Source organism: Canis lupus, chromosome 5 (genome assembly GCF_003254725.2).
Source record: "Canis lupus dingo isolate Sandy chromosome 5, ASM325472v2, whole genome shotgun sequence".
NCBI lineage: Eukaryota > Metazoa > Chordata > Mammalia > Carnivora > Canidae > Canis > Canis lupus.
In genome coordinates, this window is record NC_064247.1 from 1,256,508 (window position 1) to 1,266,008 (window position 9,501).

Genomic DNA, 9,501 nt, shown 5'->3' on the forward strand with positions numbered 1-9,501 from the left:
GTTCAGGCGGGATTAGCGCCCTAGAAGGCTTCCCGGGGGCTGGCCGGGGGGAGGGTGTCGCTGCGCCCTCGGTCTCAGGAGGCCTGTGCCCCCGGCATCCAGGCTGTCCTGACCCTGGGCACATCGCTGTGGGCTCCGTGGTGCTCGGCTCTGCTGGAGGAGTGCGAGCCCAGTACTGCTCTCCTGGGAGCAGAGCAGTCCCTTGGGTCAGGGCCTTGGAGTCTCTGGGCTTGGCAGTTGTTTGGGGGGCCGGCTGTCACCATGAGGGGCTCAGGGCAGCTCCCAAAGGCGCCCCCCATGAGAACGTGCTCCAGTCGGCTCCGGGAACCTCCTCGGAGCCTGGTTATCCGGGGATGAGTGAGACAGCTGGCTCCCCTGGGCGTGTCGCGGGGAACTGGAGGGGGGCGGTGCCTGGGCTCACCCCGAGTCCTACCCTGGAGCTCCCACGAGCCCTCCAGGCCCTTCCCCTAGGGGTGCCCTCCCGGGCCGGGCTGCTCCCCCATGGGAGCCAGCCAAGCCCACTCTCGCTCCTTCGAGGCTCCTTCTAGGCCCCGCCTTTTCCTCTGCCCTCCTGGGTTTCTCCTCGGAGCCTGTCACCTCTCACTGTGTCACGCGCTGGTGACCTTGATGAGCTGGAGGAGACACCATGGTGGAGTGAGGGTTCAAGTGGGTTTCTGGGGTGACGAGCCATCCCGTGTCCTGGCCGTGATGGTCAGCTCGGGAAGCCACGTGTACGTGACCCGTCGCAGCATCCGGTACCAGGGGAAAAAGAGTCAGTCTTGCTCCCTAAGACTCTTAAGATAAGTAAAGGCATCTTTAGAAAGGGAAGGGATGGCACTTATCCGGCAGCCCAAGTTCCAGGATGATGCATTACGAGCATGAGCCCTGCACTAGGACAAGTGTCTCCACTGCAGAACCCGCTCCCCTGCCCCAGTCCGACCCCCCCGGCCCCGTGTGTAGCAGTGGGAGCTGGGGTGCGTCTCCCCCGTGCACACAGCAGACCCAGTGCCGGGGCGTCTGCGGGGACCTTGAAGGGATGGCAGGTTTCTAACACGGAGCGACACCGCCCTGGCAGGCCACTGGCTGCAATGACAAGGGAAGACGCCACGCACAGAATTGTCTTGTGCATCCGTCTCCTGGCCTCAGACCCAGTCATGGATTTCCTGCTGGTGATAGATCTGAGCTCTTTTGGGGCCTCCTCTCGGCTGTCCTGCCGCTGTCGCGTGCCCTCGGCCTCCTGCCGGCCTCACCTCTCCCTGGAGGCTGCTGGCCACACCCACTGCGGGGCCCTCGCCCGAGGGCAGGACGGAGCAGCGGCCGTCGCAGGTGCCACCCACTGGAGATGGTTTCTGTGACGATGCCGGATGTCCCGCAGCAGGGCTCCCCCCCGGGTGTGAAGTGCCCTTTCGGGACACGCAGCTGTCCCCAGGGCGGAGCGCTCGGCACTCCCTAAGGTGCCGGGAGGGCTCCTCGTCTCCACTTAGCCTCTTCCTCTGCGCGATTGGTCCATGGCAGTGCCTGGGACCTGCCGGTGGAGGCCGCTGTGCTAGGCCAGGGACCGCGGCAACCGCGACAGCCCCAGCCCTGACCTCAGGGGCCTTGGCCTAGTCCGTTTTCCTCCAACCGGGTCAGAAGCCTGGGCGCGGTCCCAGGGGCTGATCGTGCATCCCCCACCTGGCTGTCCCCCTGGCCCGGGAATTGCTCTCGGTCCTGCTCAGAACGCCTCCTCCTCCCGGGGCCTCGGCCTCCTGCTCCGTCCCCGACAAGCTGTCCCTCTAGGTGCTGCTGACGCCAGGGGCTTCGCGGGAGCGCCTCCGGTTGGACTTGGATTCCTTGGGGATAAAGGTCCAGCTCTGTCCTGCCGGAGGCACCGGCCCTTCTGCACCCTGGGAACAGCCGTGCATCTTGCCCTCACAGAGCCGCTGGCTCCCACACTCCTCCTCAGTCCCCCAGGATCCTCACGTCGCGGGGAAATCTGCCCCCCTCCACAGCCCCCGAGGCCGAATTAACCTTTCTGCCCACCTACACTTCCCAGGCTCTATTCCCAACCGGGGCACACCGGTTCTCACGCCACAGCCTTGGGTCAGCTTGGTTGTCTCGGCGTCCCCTGTGCTGGCAGGACACCTGGCAACGGGAAGACAGCGTGACGAGTTTGTCCAACAGCACTGGTTATGATTTTCCACATACCGTCCTTTCCAGGGGCTGTGAGTGTGTGCGTGTGCATGTGGGTGGGTGTGCATGTGTGTGTGCTTGTGTGTGTTTGTGTGTGCATGTATACGTGCGTGTGCACGTGTGCGTGTGTGTGTGCATGCATGGGTGTGTGTGTGCATATGTGGGTGTGTGAGTGCATGTGTATGTATGTGGGTGTTGTGTGTGCATGTGCGTGCATGCATGTGTGTGCATGCATATGCATGTGTGATGCATGCGTGTGCTTGTGCATGCACGTGTGTGGGTATGCATGCATGTGCTCATGTACATGTGTGTGCATGCATGCGTGGGTGTGCGTGTGTGCGTGGGGGTGGGTGTGCATGCCTGCATGTGTGCATGCGTGCGTGCACGTGCATGTGTGCATGTGTACGTGAGCGTGTGCATGGGGGTGGGTGCTGGAGCTGCAGTGTAGGAGGGAAGGAGGGAGAGGGCTCAGGGGGCACCGACCTGGTCACCACCCCTTCCCGGAGCCGCCGCCCCCCTCCCCGCAGCGGCCTCTGGCTGCAGGCTCGGCCTTCCCATGGGAGGCCCTGGCGTCAGTGTGCGTCTCCTCCCGCTTTTTCACCTCGCGTCACAGCTCGGGCGTGGGGAGGCCAGGGCCCCTTGCCGACTCCTGTCCCCCGAGGGGTGGTCACTGTGATCACGGAGGCTCCCCCTCAGGGCGCAGGCCGGCCGTGCAGCAGGCCCCTCGGGCTTCTGTCCAGGGCGCTGGGTGCGGCTGGCGGGCGGGGTGGCGGCCGGTCCCCCCCTCGCCTTTCCCTCCGCCCAGCCGCGGGCTTTCAGTCTCCGCTGGACTTCCTGCCCGAGGGGCCGAAGTCTAGCTTTGGCCCGGAAGTCTGTGAATTCTTCTGAATCCGAGAGTTCAAAAAACGAGAGGGCTCTTGCTTCTCCTTCCCTTGTGCCCCTTCCTCACCCCCAAATCTGCCCGAATTGCCCCATGGGAGTCGGGTGGGATGGGGAGCAGCTGTTCCTGTGGCTGTTTCATGTTTTGAGAAATTAATTTTTGATTTGTTGTATGTTCCCCGCCTCGCTCCTCTCGCTCCTCTCCAAGGAAGTATCCAAGTCTTGCTCGTATCGCCAACAGAGAAGTTGCTCACAGACCAATTTCCTTCTTAGCTTTTGTTTCCTGGAAGCCTGGGCTCCTGGGCAGGGGGGTGGGGGGGTCTGTCGGGGATGGGAAGGGGTGGACAGAGCGTATCGGAGGGGAGATTCTCTTGGAGGGAGAGGCTGGTGGTCCTTAGGTCTGTGAGCAGGGAACGCGCTCCCAACCTTCCTGGTAAACGGGGCCTTTGCACTTGCTGTTTGCGCTCAGCCTAGAATGTTCTTCAGCCCACATACTCACACGACTTGCTTCTTTACTTCATGTAGGTCTCTGCTCCAGCGTTATCTTCCCAGGGTGACCCTCTCTGACCGACCTACCAGGAACGACAACCTTCAGCTGTTTCTTTCACTTCACCTGCTTTATGTCTCTTCGTAGCATTAGGATTAATCACCTGGCATATATGCGTGCACCGTGTGTTTCTTTTCCGGCCCTGGAATGTAAGAGCTCCAGTCTGTCTCCGTCACTCCTGTCGCCCAGGGCCGAGGTCAGTTCATGGCACCTACGGTGTTTGATTCCATGTGTCGGTTTGGCTGGGCCGTAGTACCCAGATATCTAGTTCAACACGAATCGGGATGTTGCTATAAAGATCTATTTTTTTTAGATACGATCAACAGTAGATTTTTAAGTAAAGCAGATTACTCTCCGTAAACTGTGTAGGCCTCATCCTGTCAGTCGAAGGCTTCCTCTTTTTAGGAAAAAAAGAATGAGGTCACCCCAAAAAGAGAGTCCTGCCAGCAGACTGCCTTTGGACTTGAGTTGTAACATCAGCTCTTCCCTAGGTCTGCAACTTGCTGGCCTGCCTTATGGATTTTGGGTTTTTGGTTCCAATCTATCTACCTATTGTCTATCTATCTATCTATCTATCTATCTATCTATCTATCTATCATCTATCTATCATCTATCAGTCTTTGTATCCATCTACCCATCTACATGTATTGCTGTGGTTGTGTATCTCTCTCTACATCCTATTGATATTTTAATCTGGAGAACCCTAATATGCTACCCAATAAGTATTGTTGAATGGATGACTAACTGAGGTATAGGACCTCAAAAGGGAATGGCTTTATTGTATTTCTAAGAGATTATATTCTAGACACTGAGATTCCGAGGAAGGTCCCTATAGTCGTAGAGCCACACAGCTTTAAGGAATCACCGCATGTGGGCTTTGAAGGCGTCAGAGGTGACTTAATAGACTTGGGGACTAAAGACACTTCCCCCATATGTGGTCCTTTCTTAGATTCTTTTTTTTTTTAATGATTTTTATTTATCTATTCATGAGAGACAGAAAGAGAGAAAGAGGCAGAGACACAGGCAGAGGGAGAAGCAGGCTCCCTGCAGGGAACCTGATGTGGGACTCGATCCCGGGACCCCGGGGTCACGACCTGAGTGGAAGGCAGACGTTCAACTGCCGAGCCACCCGGGTGCCCCTCTTTCTTAGATTCTTGAATGAGGTTGAAGTAGAGATCAAGAAAGGGATTTGGGGTAATAATAGTGACATAGCCAATTTACTTTGATTTAAAGAAAATTACTAGGGCATTTCTTGAATATTCACATGTATGGGTTAAGGGCTCTTAATTATTTTTAAAAGATTTTATTTATTTATTTGAGAGAGAGAGAGAGAGCACACAAGCAGGGGCTAAAGGTGGAGGGAGAGGGAGAAGCAGACGTCCCAGGGAGCAGGGAGCCAATGTAGGGCTTCATCCCAGGACCCTGAGATCGTGACCTGAGCTGAAGGCAGATGCTTAGCTGATTGAGCCACCCCAACATCCTGGGTTAAGTTTTATTATCTTTCCAAGTTTCAATATTTTGTTCTCCAGGTTATGATGCCTCCCCCTTTCCCACCAGCGGTCAGAACATTTGACAGGTGGCTCCTCTGCTAAGAAGCATTATTCCTCCACTGATTTAACTGTCAAATATTTCTTGAGTACCTACTGCGTCCTCGGAACTGTGTTAACGCTACGGGTATACGTGAATTCTCTCTGCGGCATGACATATCACCTCCAAACTTAGTGGTTTTAAACAACCGTACTCGCTTATTATCTCTCACAGTATCTGTGGATCAGGGATTCAGCGGTGGCAAGGCCAGGTGGTCCTGGCCTGGGCTCTCTCATGAGATGTAATCAGGTGGCAGCCTGGGCTGTTGTCGGCTGAAGCCCTGCCTGGGGCTGGAAGACCTGCTTCCAAGGTGGCTTGCTCACATGGCGGCCAAGACGGCTCTCCATGGTGGGAGTGCTCAGTGTCTCCCCACGTGGGTGCTCCGTGGGCTGCTTAAGGGTCCTTGTGGCATGGCAAGGACTTCCCCCAAGTGAGCAATTCACGAGACAAGGGCAGAAGCCACAATACCTCTATTTATTTATCTAGAGTACCCGATTGGGGGGGGGGGAGGGAGAGGGAGACAGACTCTTAAGCAGACTCCTTGCTCAGCACAGAGCCCAATGTGGGGCTAATCTCACAACCCCGAGACCGTGGTGTGGACACCTAACTGACCGAGCCACCCAGGCGCCCCACCACCATACTATCATGATCCAGCACTGCAAGGTGCACACCATCACGGCCACAGAGTTCTGTTGGAAACACTGGTCAGCTCTCAGGAAGGGGACTGTCTGAAAGGAGACCGGGGGCGTGGGGGCCATCTCATAGACTGTCTACGTAAGGATACAAAGATGAGTACGATGAGCAAACTCCCTGCAGTGCATGTGTCTTGTGAATAAATTGGCGTGGGCTGAGCTTAGCATATGACTGTATTATCTCCAGGTTACAGTTCTGCTTAGGGAGCCCTCTTATCTCCAGTATCATCGTCACCATCAGCTTCTTGCTCTTCATGGTGCCAGCATTTATAAATATGAAGCACGGTAAGCGTAGGGACGTTATACCCTATGTCCGGACGTCGTCATGTGCCTTGGTGATACTGTGGGTGAGTATGTGCGATGGCCTTTATGCTGCATAGAGACTCCTGGAGAAGAGGATAGGCCTGCAGGAGCAAAGCAGAGATCGCCGGCATAGGGTGTGGCCCCTGAACAGGGCAGATACGTAAGTGACATCTTCCCTGATAGCTCCATCAGGCTCATCTCGGTGGCACATTCCTGTGGTTCTTTGTTGCCTCATCGGTTGTAATGTGTTCGTTTGTACTCCTCGCCTACCTGAAGCCGTATTCCTTTATGTTGGGGACTAAGTCTTTTCCCTCTGGGGTATCTCTCTCCCCTTCTCAGCCAGTGTCCCGGGGAGGACCTGCACTACACCCTTAAATGACGGATTTGACCATCTTCAGTAGGTGGTCATCGACCGGGGTCTTTCACTGTTGTATCCCCAAGGCCTGTCATGGAAACTCTTTCAGAAATAAAGTTCTGTGAAGGTAGGAACTCTGTCTGTCTTGTTCACTTTGCCTCAAACAGCACTTGCCAAGTAAAGGCTTAACAGACATTTATTAAATGAAGGAGTGAGTGCTGGCGCTAAGTGGTGCTAAATCAGTACCTGGATGAGTTAACAAGTCTCAAATTGCCGTAGCTCCAGCCTTTCTCCATACTTAGGCCTAGCAAATCATTAAAACCACCTTTCATTTCTTCTGGGCCTTATTTTTGCCTTCTAGACCTTTCCCCAAAGAGGGTAAGAAAGAGCGCTAATTGGTAGCCAAGACTCGTGGGCTCCAAACTCTGGCTTTGGACACTGTTAGCTTGGAACCTAGACACAAAAAATTATCCTCCTCTGACTTTACCTGTAAGAAGGGGTGCTGAGCCCAAGGCTGGTCCCTGAGGGCAGGATGGAGCTGCAGATCCAGGGAGAGCAGGTGTGGTGCCTCCGGCTCTAGTGGGATCTCACAGCCGACTGAGAGAGAAGGGTGAGTGCGCATCATTAGCCTATGATTAATATATAATAATATAGTAATCACCAGGCAGAGCTATGTTAATACAACACTAGGCTGGAAATAATACCCACAGGAAACACCGTTTGAAGCCTCCCACGGCATCAGTAATTTGGCTCCTCGTCATGTTAGCTCAGGTGAGAGCAAGAGGACCCTGAAGACACTGGGGAGTCCTTCCGGTTCCTAACAGACGTATGCAGCCAAGAGCTGACTGACCCAGAGGCCCGGCTTGCCTGGGGCATTGCTACCAGGGGAAGCCTCGGGATTTCTCTGCTCCCTCCTATCCTCCCTCATTTCATGCATGGAAATGAAAATGGGTCATTTCCATGTTTTCATGGAAAGGAGATGGGTCTCCATGGGCCAAGGGCAAGGATGGCTTGGGGTCAAGGTGCTACAGGTGTGGTCTCCTTTCCTCAGGATTGTGAAGCCCTAGGACCGTCTTTCTCTCCCACCCATGAACTGTCCTGACCTGTGGATTCCCGGCAGGAGCCTTAAGAAGAAATGCTCTGCTTTCATTTTGAGGTCCTCTCTCTTCCCTGGCCAAGAGGGTATAGACCTAGAGAGAAAAGAAGAACACCTGCCTTCAGTCTTGGCCAAAGGGGACCTCTATGTGTGTAGACTGATCTCCAGGGGCTGTTTTAGGGTTTGCAGCATAAACTTCCGGGAGCATGCCTCGGCTTAGGCTTAGCTTGCCCTCCACACGTACATCTCTCCCTGTGGGAGCACTATAGGGTTGGGATGCAGTTGACAGAGGCGTGACACTGTGGGTGGAGGCCAGCCAGCTCCGGCTCCCTGGCCAAGCATCACGTTCCGTCTTCACGTGCCTTATGCACAGTAATAGGTAATAGGACGATTCCTCACGTTCCAGGAGGTGTAAGTTTCTAGAGGTAGGAGGTAGAGTGGCTTGACCTCTCTGCATGGCTCCCAAACTCACCGAGCCTTGCCTTTCCAGTTTTCAGCAGTTGCTTATGAAAATGACTCAAGTGAGAAGGAACAGTCTTTGGAGTGGGGCCAAGGCTGTGGTTGCCGCAGCAGAAGCAGCATGGCCGAGGTTGAAGGCGTGAGTGGGTGGTGCTGCCTGGAGGACACGGGATGCGAAAGGTTAACAAGGGTTTGGGTGTGAGGGACCGCCCCGGCCCGGCCCGACAGCTGATCCAGGCAGACCTGCCCGCCCATACCCCTCCTCCCCACCCTAGCCCCGTCACCTCCATCTCGCTTACTTCCTTGGAGCCAGAGTCCCACCTTCTTGGCTTAAACCTCCATCTCTAGAAGTTTCTCACCATGTGAGGAACAATCCTATTGCAAAAAGCGATCCTTTCTTCAATGCTCTGGCTCGACACTCTGCGTATAACCGAGAGCCAACCTGACTGTGGCTCACTTGGTGCCAGCCTAGTGGGCAAGAAGCTACCTTTTGTCTTGTCTCCTTAGAGAAAGAGTGGGGGCACCCCGCCCGGGGGCCCGGGGTGGGCGGGGGGGGGTGAGGCTCACTTTTCGGGCGTCCGTCTCGAGCCAGGCATATTCCCTGGGACTTGTTGCTGTCACTTTCTCTTCCTGGCCAGAGGAGATGCTCCCCGGGTCTGTTCTGCTCTGAGCCAATCACCACCTGTTCCTTTAGGGCAAGAAAAGGCAGGGCTGGGGCGGCGGGGCGTCCAGAGGAGCAGACTCAGGCCAGCTTGGGAAAGACGCCTGCAGAACTCCCCGGAGCAGCTCTGTCCCTCGGAGGTCTGCTGTGGGGGGTAGGACTCCAGATTCCTGGCTGAGAGGGGAGAAAATGTAGCAACAGGCTTAGAGGCTCAGCTTAAGGCAGGTGGCACATGGCGGCCCCCGGGGCACGTCCGTCGTGGCCAGAGGGGCAGGACCAGGCCACCTACGGGCTCTTCTGTGCGAGGAAGGCCCGCCCTGGCCAGCTCTGCCTTTCCCCTTTCTGGGCCAAGGGCTGGCTCGGGTGATACGTTCCCTGTCGGCCGCCGCTGCGTCCCTGACACGAACCTTTTCTCGTCCCTTCCTGGCTTCCGGCTGGAAGAGCTCTGACCCCGGCTGGGGAGGAGGCAGCCTCCTGGGAAGAGGCTGAGACCCTGCGGTGTGGGAAGCTCTCCGCCACAGCCCGCCCTGCATGCCCTCCACCTGCTGTGCCTTTGGTGACCCCCAGGTGCAGCCACACGGTTCGGAATTCACCGAGACTAAATCGACAGCTCTGCTTGGGGCCAACAATGAAAAACGCATCCTGCAGCTCTATGTCACTTAATAAGCTTGCTGTTAATCCCTGGGCACCTGCCAGCATGACCAAGTGTTTGCTATGACCACATTACTGTCTGGGTGGGAAGCTGCTTCG

General features: G+C 55.9%; 1 long non-coding RNA gene across 1 annotated transcript; it reads right to left on the reverse strand.

The window, feature by feature from the left end:
- Positions 1-5,800: 5,800 nt before the first annotated feature.
- On the reverse strand, positions 5,801-8,300 carry LOC118354891 (uncharacterized). The gene is made up of 4 exons (XR_004816272.2): positions 8,104-8,300; positions 7,639-7,725; positions 7,023-7,132; positions 5,801-6,281 (listed from the first exon to the last, which is right to left on the reverse strand). It is a non-coding gene; the product is annotated as an uncharacterized LOC118354891 (long non-coding RNA).
- Positions 8,301-9,501: the final 1,201 nt, after the last annotated feature.